The sequence below is a fragment of the Pinus tabuliformis genome, chromosome 8 (assembly GCF_031772625.1).
Source record: "Pinus tabuliformis cultivar Carrire ecotype Pingquan chromosome 8, CPIR1, whole genome shotgun sequence".
NCBI lineage: Eukaryota > Viridiplantae > Streptophyta > Pinopsida > Pinales > Pinaceae > Pinus > Pinus tabuliformis.
The window spans coordinates 114,177,375-114,193,166 of record NC_142294.1 but is presented as its reverse complement, the minus strand read 5'-3'; positions in this window follow the sequence as shown (position 1 = coordinate 114,193,166).

Here is a 15,792-nt window from a genome sequence, read left to right as displayed (position 1 = left end):
AAATGACTAAATAGATCTCCCCAGTGGAGTCGCCAATTTGTTGTGGGGAAAAATGCCTATGCAGGACGATCCTATCCACCTAAGGTGTGACAGTGCCTTAGCAACAAACAGAGACAGCTATTCTGATATTTCTTCCTTGATGAATTAAGAATGAAGAGAGATAGATGGACTCACCGGTGTCTTCCGTTTGTCCCTCGATCCAGTCTCTCTTCTCTTGGAGGATTCCCAGCTACTTGCCTTCTCGCTTGCCCAGCTTCAAGAGGTTTCTGCAAGATCACAAGAAGAGAACACTACACAAGACATGGATTCATATTCATAACTAGTTCAGGATTAGAAATAAACTAAACATACTAATGCAATCATACATCAAGAATACATCAGCATATAGGAGAAACCAAGATAGCTTTATTGATGAATAACAAGGTTCAGGAAGAGATACAACCCAGAGGGCTCCAATCCAGCATCTCCTTCCCAGCAAATGGAATTCCTATCTTCACCCCTTTCAAAGCATTAAGCACCCAATAGTTCCAGTCTCAAACCAACAACAATTCTTTGCAATAACAAAATTCCAGCCTCTAGATGTCATGGAACAACTTGTTTAGGGACTTTGGATCCCTTAGATTATGGACATTTCATGCTCAATGCTGTCAGGCACAAAAATGTCTATAACAAAGTGAGACACTTTTTGAGATATATAATCATGATCATAATAAAAAACATATTGATCTTATTTTTCATTCATCATTGTAATGTCATATTCTTTCTTAATGTCATATTTTTGTTATTATACTTTAAAAACTTATTAATAATTCTCCATAAAAACCCATGATTAACCTCTAAATCCTTTAGGTCCAAATTAGCCTCCTAAACAATATACATTAACCCCCTAACACCTTAACAGAATTCCCCTAAGCCCTTAAAACCCTAACCTCTAAGCTCTTAACCGTTAACCCCCTAAACCCTTAAACAATAACCCCTTATCCCTAAGCACATAAATTAATTAACCCCTAACTTGACCTAACCCCTTAATCAACCCTAACGAAAATAATCAAATTATTTCTAGTCTAGTACATCAATATGACAAGATAGTTCAAACACCTCCCAAAATACTATTATAAAATACATTTACAATAGAAAGATAATACAATTTACAATACAAAGACATACAATCTAAAATACAATATACATATAAACATTTACAAAAACAATCTACCATACAAAGACATATAATAAATAACATACAAATGGATGATCTTCATGTCCTCCTTCAGTGTGTCCATAGCCTCTACAATGCTTTCAGCTGATGTTATTATAATTCTCCTTGGCCTCAAGCCCCTACAGTTTCTACAAGGGAAATAACATGTCCATCCTCAAAAGCCCTCGATGTTGTTCCCATGTATTCTTGGTCTTCTTGAGGAATTTCATTTGACATTTCTTGTCACCAAACTTTCAGTGATGATTTTGTTCAAAAATTAACCTCAAAATAAGCCTACAACCTTTCAAACACAACTAATATATAAAGCAACTATGTCAAAGTTATATGATGTTAGGGCCTCTACACACACACACACATATTTAGATTTATTATAATTATAATAATATATTTAATAACTTTGTATATATAATTTATATCTTTTTCCTAAGAAAAAAAGCATAATTTTCATTAGTAAATAAAGAAATTACATATTGTATCATCAGCATGTGTGAATGAAAAATCTCCAGTAAAAGACAGTGTCATATAGTTCAATATTTACAATAAAAGACATAAAATATATATATATATATATATATATCTATATATATATATATATATATATATATATATATATATTATATATATATATATATATATATATATATATATATATATATATATATATAGTTGTCTGATTAGTGCATAGAGATAGATAAAAAAGGCTACAAAAAATGTCGAATGATCAATGTAGATCATTCATATATAAACCCATCCAATTCAATGAATGACTGGTGGAAAAACTGATAGAACTCCTGATCTTGGAATTTTTGAATCAACCACTGCCCACTGATCTGCTATGCGGCCTCCTTGGAAAGAAAATCAACGACTGCATTCCTTTCCCTATGTATATGAGAGCATACAATAAAATCAAAATGTGATTTTAAAGTGATGAATTCATCTAGTAAACCCCTAAGTGTGTGCACATGACAATGATATGCAAATTTGATCGAGTTTATAATAAGCTTTGAGTCCCCAAAGATCTGAATTATGTGGCAGTTTTTTTCCAGAGAAAAAATGAGAAGGTATCTAAGACAATTTACTTTAGATTAATTGTTGGTGCCTCTCCCTAAACCCAATTTGAGCTTGAAGTAATGCGAATCATTAATGTGAAGAACCGCCCCACCCCCACATCCAATGAGTTGTGCCGACCCATCGAAGTATGCCCAGGGGATATTCTTATCGATTACTTCCAGAATGATGACCCGGGTAGGGTGGTGTCGAAAATCCTCAGGGATCAAATGATAAATAACAACAATATATTTGTAAGTGGTCGGCCAAAGAGTTGGTGCATCCTGAAAAATAATGCGAATCTTGGTCAGCCAGATACCCCAGTAGACAAGTAGAGGGAAGTTTCTAATTTTTTGTGTAGTTACAGCATTCCACTAGCTTTTCTAGGCATAAGATAGATGAGGCCCATCCCATCTAAGCACAATGTTGAGGGAGGCGGTGATATGAATCCAGACCTGACAAGCCACTGGGCAATGAAGGAATAGGTGATGGTTGGTCACTTTAATTGTTGATTAATTCAGACAACTAAGTGCTACATAATTGTCAACCCAGGGAAGTCTGTTATTTCAAAGGTAACTATGCACTATATGTACTCAATCTCAAAAGCAGTAAAAGTTGTAGTAATAAGTATACTAGTCACACCTTGTTCTAAGCAAATTGAAGCTCTGCTCTGAGTTACAACAAAAACAATCTATTTATCAAGGAATGATTGATTTCAATTGAAAAGAGAAATCTAATAAAAGGAGTCACTCTACAAAAGAAAACACTAGATGTAACAGAGAACAGGACCGTATTCCCCAAGCAGGAACCTTCAACACCTATTTCTGATTACCATGCTTATCAACTTACTTTGTAAACTTAATTTCCAATTAAACACTCACGGATAAACTGTAAATGAGTTCAAGAAAGTAATGTAGCAATCAATTGGAAAAATAGAGTTCAGCAATAATGCATGAGCAACATTCAATAAATATAACTTTAACAAGGTATAGATAAGAAAACACACTTAACACACTGTAGAAATGTAATGGGTGAATCTTGTGATGAAGGTGGGCATTTTCCTTCTCACAAGATTCCCCAGGAAACGAAAACTAGAAAGAAATGCTTAGAACAGTATTCTATTCATCCATCAATATGTCATGTTACAAAAAGATTCCAGTTCTTTTTCTTCATCTCCCCAAAACCTTCCAGCCGTCTGTACCCCTCTAATGTAGATGTCTCCTCTTTTTAAAGAGGATACATCTATTACAATTGATTACATTGTAAGTCATTATCTTTAACCCAATATACCAAAATAGGGTAATCGGTTTTCCCATTAACAAAGTGTTGTTACAATGGTTATGGTAATGCTGACTTTGGAATGTGATCGTTACAGCCAGTGTAGCAGCTCCTTTGATGATCTTCTTCTGTTGCTGTCGAATCTAGAATGAAAATCACGACTATTTCAGCAATGGGATTTGCGCATCATTCCAACTGTTACAGTAACATAACCTGTAATGATAACCCTGTAGTCTCCAGGGTATTTCAGCAACATAGACTGCAATGATAACTATTTCAGCAACTATCCAATTCAACGATTAACTATGAAGGTAATGTAATTATATGTAAAATAAATTAAACATATAGTAATGAGAAGAAATATTGTATACCTTAGGAAAAATGGATTAAAGTCATAATATGGACTTTAGATATAGGTTGAAAAAGGATAACATAATAGAAAAATATATGGTCAAAAAGGGACAATGTAGGGTCCTAACATCCCCCCCAACTGAAAGGGTTGCATGTACTCATGCAACTTTACTCTGTATTTGAGTCTGAGTGTTGGGCCTTGTAGTGCAAATTACTTAGGCAGTAAGTATAGAAGGGATTTTGTAATCTCTGCCATGTTGCTACTTCCTCCTTTTTGGAAAACCTGTAATGAACCTTATACTCTTGTGCTGGCATCCATAGAAGAGGGAAGTGAAAATGATATCCTATCCATTTTTCGACACACTATTGAACACATTTAACATAGTTAGGTAGCTGTGAAATTGCTGCTTCAACATTAAAAGGACTAAAGGGATGATACTCCTGCCTCTCCTTAGAAGACTGTTGCCAAAATAAGTTGTTTTCATGTAAGGCAAGAGCTCCCTTAACTTTAACATAATGTTGGCAGTCTTCTAAGACTGTTGCTTGTAACTGTCTGATATGTTCACACATTCCTTATTCCTTTAGAAATTGAAGATATTCGGTAATGAAAATGGCAACATTCTGTGGCTCGAATCGAATCCATAGGAGAAAATTATCTTCATTATGCCTTGCTAAAAGGAAGGCATTCTGCCACGTGAGCTGATTGGCAAGGAAAGAGACAAAGGCTCTGATCTAAATATCACCCACCAGAGGGTTCAGATTGAGCTTCCTATCCTCAGGGATGGCTTCATTATGAAGATACAATTCACAGAGTAGATTTTGTTCACTGGTAGATGCCTCTGTGAAAGTTTTCACAAACTGTTCAGGTGCAGATATCTCATGAGGTCTCCCATCTCTAATTGCTTTTATTTGGAAGAACGCTAAGCATTCTGCAAGAAAAAGAGAGTAATTGGAGGATGGTTTCCTGGTGGCCAGTAATCTTTGAACCAAATCAAACATGAGAAGTAGTCTAGTTTTTAGCTGTTTATTCTCCTTGTTCTGAGCACGAGAGTGTTGGAGCACCTGATCCAAAACTTCCCAGTTTGAATATATATGATTTTGCCACGATGATTTATGCTCATGCAAGATCCTCTCTTGCAACATAATGTATTCTTTCTTCCATTTATCCATTTGTGCTTGAGTGCTGCTGGTCTGAGTGAAGACAGTTTTTGTAGGCCGAGGCTTAGTCTGAGTAAACATAGTTTTTGTAGACCGAGGTACAGGACTTTCAGTTTTAACAATCACAGTAGGTCGAGGTATTTGTGGTTTAACCTCTTTTTCAAAATTTTTTGAAGGCCCTGCTGGTTCTTGTGTGACAGCAGGGCGTTCCTTTTTAATTGCAGCAAAAGTAGATGCAGGGGTGGCTCCAGGTAGTGGAATTTCAACTATTTTATAACTGGCTTGATGATAAATATTACTACATTAGCTGCACATATATTCATTATACCAGTATTTCTCTGTACTCTTCTCAGCTGCGGATGCTGCATGGGCTAAAGTATACAAATTAAGTTCTTTGTCATAGGCTTCCCTTGCCATTATTAATTCCTGTTTATAAGCTTCGATTTCGGATTTTAGAAACTTGTTTTCCTATAGAAGGGAAGCCAAAGTGACTGGGCTTTGTGTAGCAGTCGCAGTCTCAGTAGCTGATTCTGGTGGATGAATGGCCTGTTGTTCCGTAGCAGCTACATCTCTTGTAGCCTCAGTAGGTGGTTCTTGTGTGACAACTGCTGAATCATCAGCTGGTTCTGTAATAGCTACATTATTCACAGCATTGTGAGCATCTATATTTTGCATATCAGCAGATGGTTCTTGTGTGATAGCTGCTGACCCAGTAGCTGGTTCTTGTGTAACAGCTACAGTTTGTGCAACATCCTGGTTTTCTATGTCTTGCTCATCAGCAAATGGTTCTTATGTGGCAACTGCTGAATTAGTAGTTAGTTCTTGTGGGGCAGCTACATCTTGGTCGTCTGTTTTCTGTTCATCAGCAGGTGGTTCTTGTGTGGCAACTGCTGAATCAGTAGCTGGTTCTTGTGGGGTAGCTACATCTTGGTCATCTGTTTTCTATTCATCAGCAGGTGGTTCTTGTGTGGCAACTGCTGAATCAGTAGCTAGTTCTTGTGGGGTAGCTACATGCTGTACATCATCTTGGGTATCTAAATTTGGTGAATTAGCAGTTGGTTCTTGTGTGGCAGCTACTGAATCGGTAGTTGGTTCTTGTGTGGTAGCTACATTTTCTGAAAGGAATGATGTCACAAAATCCTAGGCATCTTGCATTTCAGTACCTAAGGGTGAGACAGGTAAAGATTCAGGAACTTGGGACTGTGGTGGTGTATGGGGTTTTAGGCTAACAGGTGGGGAATTTGGGATGGTAGTAACAGTTGCTGCTTCCGTAGATGTCCTCATTTGTCTTCGAGGTAAAAAGGTAGGTAAAGTAGTGATTTTTCTTTTATGAGTAGGTCTCTTTAGGAGGGGAGGGGTATCAGGAATGGTGGCTTCTTTGGTTGAGGCCCTTGTTCATCTTTTTGGTAGGGAAGTAGCCTTATCTTGCCTTTTTATTTTTAGCCTAGAAATGGGAAGGTTATCCTCAAAATCATCACTAGGAATGTGGACAGTGGGACTAGATGATTCTGCTAAATTATGGGGTGGAGTTGATGTGGTAGAAGGGTCAATTGGGCTGGCCGATGCAGCTGTTGGGATTTCTAGGGGATTAGGGATATTCCTTGGTTACTGTTTGGAAGGATTTTCAGCTTGCTGAGAGATTCCAGGAGTTTGTTGGGGACTTTCGGGAGCTGATTGAGGGACTTCGAGAGTTTCAACGGGTTCTTGGGGAATTTCAGCTACTGCTTGAGGAATTTCAGCAGCTTCTTGAGGCTCTAGGGGTGGATTGTTAAGAGGGGGAGGATTCTGTTGAGTGAAACCCCTTTGAATTAATAACTAAACAAGACGATGATGGGTGAGGGAAAGGAGTGGGTATTTTACATGCAAACAGTAATGTGACATATTCTTTAGACACCCAAGTAGATAATATAGCATATTTAACAGTCGACCATGTCTCAAATGATTTAACAAGACAAAATCATGCTGATAGACTACCTGGTAGCATCCTTCGCAGGTGAGATAGTGCTTGACGAATTCCGCAACTATCGGCCATGGAGGTGGTAATGAATGAAGTGCGACACCCCTGCCTTTAGGCTCGACCTACTCTCCTGGCAGAAGAAAGTCCTGTTGTGCGTTCAAAATGATGTGTTTATGACTAAACCATCGAATGCCAGCGGTCGGTAGGCCTGAAACCTGTGCTATATCATACTCTGAGACTGGAATTTGAATTCCTTGAACAGTAGAGTAGCCATCCTGTAGATTACGTGCAAATTCAAGGACTTGCTGTGAATCAAATCCCTGAAGCCTCCGAAAATAATCTACCCATCCTGCCTGCTGAAAAATTTGATATACCTCTGGGTGTAATTCTAATAAAGCTATGGAGTCAGGCTCATGTCAAATAGCAGGTCCTCCCATAGTTACCAGCTTCAGTAAAATGCACAGTGATAAACCAAATTACCGCACCTAGGACAAAGTAAATTTTGCAAATGAGAGCATGGAATAATAGGACAGAGACGAGGTGATAGGACGTAATCATGGGTAAAAAAACGATGGTGATTGGTGTGTTGTGAAATGATGGCGTGTGATTTTGATATTCCCCCCAACTACGGGTGTAATAATGGGTTTTGAATGTACGGAGATCATGGTAATAATGTCATAATCTTCTCATTTACTATAGTTTAATAATATTCACACATAACAAACACATACCTCATGTTTACCTTTGATTGATATTCAGAAAATATAGTATACGTTGCTAATAGATCATCATTGGTTATGGAAGAGGGTTTTGAAATATGAGGGTAATTATATGAAAGGCCTGTATAAACATAGGAGAGGGCAGTGAAAGAACAGAGTTAAATGAAATAGGTGATTCTAACAACGGAAAGTAATGTATGATAATTCCTTGAGGAGAAATGTTGTTTCAGCAATGGAAAAGATGGGTAAAAGTTGGTGTTTCAGTGACAGAGAAAATGAATGGAAGATAGTGTTTCAACAACGGGAAAATGGGTGGAAGATGGTGTTTCAGCAATAGAGAAAGTAAGGAAAAATGTTGCTGTAAATAGGAAAAATAGGGAAAATGTTGCTGAAAAATAATGGGGGACATAGGGAAGGGAAAAAGGGAAAAAATGATCGAAATGGGGGAATGAATTTGTGAATTGGGATGAGATAATAATGCTTCACAAAATGAAGCTTAAATCTGCTTGTAGTGAAATTTTTCTTTTCCATCAGCCTCTTCTACATCTGAGATTTGAAAAATAACCATTTGTAACATGGCAACTCTTGACAGGGATTATTAGTTAAGAAATCTAATCTAATACTTAAAATATATAATGCAGAAATTAATAGCAATGAGGGGCAGCAGGTTCCCCCAAAAGGATATAATGTGTTTCTACCATGCAAGTGGCCTTAAAGTCCTCTTTAGAAATGGGTCGCTGGTACAGACGAAGCTGATGACCATTCACCAATAATGGTGTCCTAGAATCATCAATTGTTAGGAGCCTTACTGTTCCATTGGGGAAAACAATATCTATTTCATAAGGTCCCAGCCATCTTGTACGTAGTTTCCCTTGAAAATTTTCAAACCAAGAATCATACAATAAATCCCAATTACCTTTTTGGAACTGCTTATGCATGATGGTTTTGTCATGCCACCTTGTTCTTTGTTGTTGGATCATAGTTGTTTGATGAATGGCATATAACCTCTTTTCATCCAATTCCTGAAGTTGTTGCAACCTTGCTGTCTGTGCATCAATCAAATCAAGGTTAACAACTAAAGTAGTCCTTAAAGTTTTAATTTCAAATTCCACAGGAAAAACAACACTTTTACCATAAACCAATTCATAGGGAGAAAATCCTGTAGTGTTCCTCCAAGTAGTTCTATAAGCCCATAGTGCTTCAGGGAGCCTTTGGGACCAATCCTTCATATTCTCTTTCACTATTTTTGTTAGAATGGCTTCTATAACTTTGTTTGTACTCTCCACCTGCCCATTAGCTTGGGGGTGGTATGGTGTAGTCATTCTATTATGAATATGCTATTTTTGGAGGGTGGCTTTAAAACCATGAGAATTGAAAGGAGGTCCTCCATCTGTAACTAGCTCTCTAGGTACTCCAAATCTGACAAAGATCTCTTTAAAGAGAAAAGCTAGAACAGATTCTTCATTAGCTCTAATGAATGCTTTAGCCTCCACCCATTTAGTCATATAATCTGTACAAACTAATATATAAACTCTTTGATTGGATGGAGGATTACTGGGCCCAACAAAATCTAGAGGCCATCTTTCAAAGGGTTCAAGTATTACCTGGGGATTCAATGGCATTTCATCTCTATGATTTGGTTGACCCATTCTCTGACAGCTGTCGTAGGCCCGAACATATTTCTTCGCATCCTTGAACAGTGAGGGCCAATAATAACCCATTCTGAGAATTTTATGTGCTGTTCTCTTATCAGCAAAATGCCCTCCACAAGGGCCATCATGACAAGCCTTTAGTATATCATAAACCTCATCTTCTCTAATGCATATTCGGATCTCATGATCAAGTCCTGTATGGAAAAGACACCCACTTATCCAGCTATACCTAGCACTTTGTTGAATGATCTTCCATTTCTCTCGATGTGATAGGTGTGATGGTAACTTCCCTGCAACCAGATAATTGGCAATGTCTGCATACCAAGGTGAGTGTGTAGATACTGCAAATAAATACTCATCAGGAAAGGAATCATCTACTAGAGTATTATCATCAGCTTTCATCCAAGAAAGGAAATCAGCAACTACATTTTCTTTACCTGGTCGATCTACAATTGTAATATCAAATTCTTGTAATAACAATAACCATCTGGTAACTTGGGGATTTGTGATAGATTTGTTCATTAAATACTTAATAGCCGAGTGGTTAGTATGGACAAAAGTAGAGTAACCAGTAATGTAGTGTCGAAACTTGTTAATAGCATAAATAACTGCTAAGAATTCCTTTTCAGTAACTGTGTAATTAAGCTTAGCAGGAGTCATATTCTTACTAATAAAATAGATAGCATAAGGAAGATGATTTTCCTCTTGTCCCAAGACATCTCCAATTGTAGTATTTGAAGCATCAGAGGATATATGAAAGGGAAGTGCCCAATCAGGTCCTCTTAAAATAGGAGCTGTGGATAGCTGATGCTTGAGTTCATCAAATGCTTTCCAGCAAAGATCGGTCCACTTAAATTCAATATTTTTCATAAGTAACACAAACAAAGGAGAAGCTATTTTAGAAAAAAAATTAATAAATCTTCTATAGTATCTTGCATGTCCTAAAAAACTTCTTACATCGGTTTGTGTTCTAGGAATAGGAAGATTCTGAATTACTTGTATTTTGGATGGATCTACCTGAATTCCTTCAAATGAAATGAAATGTCCAAGTACAATTCCCTCATTCATCATCATATAACATTTTTCAGTGCTTAAGGAGAGATGAGCTTGTACACAACGTTTAAGTACTTTTTCAAGGTTTAGTAATGCATCTTCAAAAGACACACCATAAGGAGTGAAATCATCCATAAATATCTCCATGGAGTCATTAATCATATCAGAAAAGATTCCTATCACTGCTCTTTGAAAAGTTGTTGGAGCATTACATAGTCCAAATGGGAGAACTGTATAGGCAAAAGTTCACCAGGGACTAGTAAAAGTGGTCTTATACTGGTCCTGGGGTGCAATTTTGATTTGATTGTACCCACTAAAACCATCTAAAAAGGAGAAGAATTTCTTCCCTGACAAACTATCTAGCACCTGATCAATGAATGGCAAGGGGAAGTGATCCTTTTGAGTTGCTTTGCTTAAGGCTCTATAATCTACACATACCCTCCATTTCCCATTTTTCTTCGGTATTATGACCAATGGAGAAGCCCATTCACTATCAGATATAGGATATATAAACCTTGCATTAAGTAATTTCTGAAGTTCTTCCTTGACAATTTCCCTTAAATTGGGATTCATTCGTTGCTGGGGTTGACAGATTGGTCCACAACCTTCCTTAATATAGATGCAATGAGTACATAATTCAGGAGAGATTCCCTTCATATCTGTATAATCCCATGCAAATTCTTCCTTATTTTCACGAAGTAGCTTCATTAAGTGTTGTGTTTTAACATCTGTTAAATTGGAGTTTATATTCAATGTTTTTCCAGGTTCGATTTCTACTGTTATGCTTTTAGAAGAGATGGTGGTTGATGTTTGTGGTAGATCTCCTGGTTTAAACTTTTCCTGGGTATCAGATTCCAAAATTGCAGTCAAGTGGTTGTGTGTTTCGGCAATGACTGAGGAAGGTTCACAAATAAAATTATTAATTACTTCATCCTCAGTGGTATCTTTAAGACTTAAAGCTTGTCCGATAGTCAAAATAGGTTGGGTAGCATCATCATCATAGTCCAACCATACAAAATTGTCATTATTAATCATAGGTGTGGCATGAGGGTAGAGAGTCAGCTGCTTGGTTTCACACCCATTAGAAATTGTCATTGAGCTAGATTTATAGCTGATAAAGGCAACGACTGTAGCAAACCAGGGCCTTCCCAGAATTAGAGGGTGTCCCCCCAACTTTGTTTTAGTCTGTAACACCACAAAGTCAACTAGGTAATTCCAGGACTCAACTGAAATGATTAGGTCTTCAATGAATCCTTCCGGTTTGATTGTAGAACGGTCAACTAATTCTAGAATGGTTGGTGTCTCTCTGATCACATTTTTCAGCTGTAACAGTTGTGCAGTTTCTAGAGTCATAATGTTTATAGCAGCACCTAAATCTACCAGAACTTGCGAGATGATAGTTTTTCCGATCTGAACTGTAACAGTAGGATGCCCAGGGTCACCATATTTAACAGGGGGAGCTTTTCTGGTCATTAAGGCTGATAGATCACCCATAACATGAACTGTAAGGGGATATTTAGCTTTCCTACCAGGCTTCTTGATACAAATATCCCTCATAGTTCTGGCATAGATTGGTACATCTCTTAATGCTTGTAAAAGTGGAATTTTAACATAAAGATTCTATAATTCCCCCAAAAGGTTAAAAGCAGGTGGCTCAAGGGTTTTAGTCAAAGCTAAATTCTCACGGAATGGTGGTTTAGTAGTTTCAGTACCCTTGTTAGAGGGTGACTATTCCTGCTTACGAAAATTATTTTTCTCAGTCTCTTCCTTATCAGAGTCAGAAGAGGTGATGTCATCAATAATAGGTTCAACTATTTTTCCAGATCGTAAGTGGATATCATTGCACTGCATAGGCTGGTTCTGAATATCAATAACTTGTATGGCTTTATTATTGGGGTTAGGGTTTGGTTGTATCGGTAGCTGGGGTCTCATTGCTTGATTATTAGGTGGAGCTCCTGATGGCAGGAGTGGTTGCTAAAACTGAGGAAATTGGTTTGGAAACGAGAGTTGCTAACCCCTCCAATTTGGATTCCATTGATTAAAATAAGATTGTTGTTGTGGGGGCCAAGAAGTCCACATTGTTGGATCTACAAAGGGAGGGTTTGGTTGTTGCATGGGTGGGTAACACATTTGATTGAAGGGTGGGTATTGCATCTGGTTAAAGGGAGGGTAATTTTCTTTATTAAAAGAAGGGTAATTATTCCAACAATTAGAAAATGGCATATTAGAGTTCATACCTTGTCCTCGTGGTTGCCATTGCCTTCTCTATGTCAGCAGATAAATTGCTTCAACTTCTTCTTCAGTTGGTTGCAATGCTGCCTTTATTCCTAGTAAATAAGGGCATTGTTGTGTTTCATGATCCCTCTCGCAAATGGTACAAATTGTTACATTGTCCAACGGGCATTCCCTTAGTGGATGCTTTTCTCTGCATTTCGAACAGAAGATGTTTAAAGCAGCTTCTGCTTCTGCCTGTTTCTTCTTAGCCTGCAAGGTGTCATCTGTGAAGAAAAAGAATTTAACATTTCAATTTTAAATTCCTCAAGGAAATTACCTATTTTAGCTCTTGTTGCTCCTCCACTGGCTGATTTCTGAACTCTTGAATATGTATTATCCTTGTTGTTTGATCTGTTCCTTGCAGCTCCTCTTGAACATCTTTTGCAGAGGTTAACAATTTCATATGATTCTTGAGATATGTGCCCTTTACCAAGCATGTTTAACATGTCTAGACAATCATCCCTCACCCCTTTCAATAATATTGTTTTAAGAATATCTTTACTTACATCAGGGTGATTGGATATTTGCAGGTTATATTGCAGCCTTTACACAAAATCCACTAGATTCTCATCCTCCTTTTGCACCATCTTAAATAATTCCTCCCTTTTTTCTCTTGTCCAGCAGTAGTCTTGATATTTAGTCAATAAATTATCTTTCATTTGTTCCCATGTCGTGATTACATGGCCTCCCAGACTCATAAACCATCTTAGTGCATTTCCTTTTAATGATGCTGGAAATGGCTTCAGTTTTTGAGCGTTAGTAACATAATCATAACTTCCACACAATATATCAAACTAAAAAAGAAACTCATCAGGATCTTCAGAAGATAAACCATGGAAGTTAGGTAAGGTTTAGAGTGGGATATTCTTCATGGGAGTTTCCCCCCTAGGAAGATCCCCAATAGGAAATCCCAAGGTAGAGAGAGAATTCTACCCTCTTCCTTCCTGTCTTCCATTATAGAATCCTTCATTATTCTCTTCCATTGGTTGTTCTCCCGCTGCACTTGCTCTATCTTCAATGTTTTCTGTTAGCTCCTCAACATCCTTAATTGGTTCCTCAATGTCCTCAATCGGCTCCTTAAAATCTTCTGCTAGTTTTTCAATTTCTTCTACTGTTTCCTCAACTTTTTCAGGAACCACAACTTCCTCTGTTTCATAGTTTGTTTGGAGGGAGAGCCGAGGCTTGGGCTTTCAAGAGCTCAGCCTCTAAGAAGTTTCAGCCTTTGATATAATATCATCAATAAAGGTCTTTCTTCCTCCTCCTTTACCCTTGCCACCTGTATGGTTATTTTTCTTGCGTCCTCTCATGCATTCTGTATATCTAAAAGAAAAACGTTAATGATTTTGAAATCTACAATTGCCTTCCCCGGCAACGGCGCCAAAATGTTGGTCACTTTAATTGTTGATTAATTCAGACAACTAAGTGCTACATAAATTGTCAACCCAGGGAAGTCTGTTATTTCAAAGGCAACTATGCACTATATGTACTCAATCTCAAAAGCAGTAAAAGTTGTAGTAATAAGTATACTAGTCACACCTTGTTCTAAGCAAACTGAAGCTCTACTCTAAGTTACAGAAAAAACAATCTATTTATCAAGGAATGATTGATTTCAATTGAAAAGAGCAATCTAATAAAAGGAGTCATGCTACAAAAGAAAACACTAGCTATAACAGAGAACATGACCGTATTCCCCAAGCAGGAACCTTCAACACCTGTTTCTGATTACCATGCTTATCAACTTACTTTGTAAACTTAATTGCCAATAAAACACTCACAGATAAACTGTAAATGAGTTCAAGAAAGTAATGCAACAATCAATTGGAAAAACAGAGTTTAGCAATAACGCATGAGCAACATTCAGTAAACAAAACTTTAATAAGGTATAGATTAAAAAAAACACTTAACACACTGCAGAAATGTAATGGGTGAATCTTGTGATGAAGGTGGGCCTTGTCCTTCTCACAAGATTCCCCAAGAAACGAAAACTAGAAAGAAATGCTCAGAACAGTATTCTATTCATCCATCAATATGTCATGTTACAAAAAGATTCCAGTTCGTTTTCTTTAGCTCCCCAAAACCTTCCAGCTCTCTATCCCCCTCTAATGTAGATGTCTCCTCTTTTTAAAGAGGAGACATCTATTACAATTGATTACATTGTAAGTCCTATCTTTAACCCAATATACCAAAATAGGGTAATCGGTTTTCCCATTAACAAAATGTTGTTACAATGGTTATGGTAATGCTGACTTTGGAATGTGATCATTATAGCCAGTGTAGCAGCTCCTTTGATGATCTTCTTCTGTTGCTGTCGAATCTAGAATGAAAATCATGGCTGTTTCAGCAACGGGATTTACGCATCGTTCTAACTGTTACAGCAACATAACCTGTAATGATAACCCTGTAGTCTCCAGGCTGTTTCAGCAACATAGACTGCAATGATAACTATTTCAACAACTATCCGATTCAACGATTAACTATGAAGGTAATGTAATTATATGTAAAATAAATTAAACGTATAGTAATGAGAAGAAATATTGTATACCTTAGGAAAAATGGATTAAAGTCATAATATGGACTTTAGATATAGGTTGAAAAAGGATGACATAATAGCAAAATATATGGTCAAAAAGGGACAATGTAGGGTCCTAACAGTGATCAATATCCTCAACATTATCTTTGCAAAGGCAACATATAGAAGGACCATCAAAGGCACGATGCATTAGGTTGACCTCCGTGGGAACTTTGTTCGATAGTATACACCACATAAAGAGGTTGGTTTTGTGAGGAGAGCCTTAAGCTTCCATAGCGGGCGCCACCACCATCTCACCTCCACCAAATCCAATGTAGTAATAAGTGTTGTGTATCTATTCCTTGGGGTGTATCAACCATGTGGTGTAGTTTCCTAGATGATTTTATCTTCCTGTAAAGTGATCCTGATGTAAGCTTCCTCTAATGCACCAATAAAGCGATGCCACACCCTGCTCCATCTTCTAGGAATCCCGAGATCCAATGCATTAAGCCATTTCTATGCGATCCAGGTAGAGTTTCTAACATCTGTAATATGAGAGAGTTGTGTGATTCCATCCA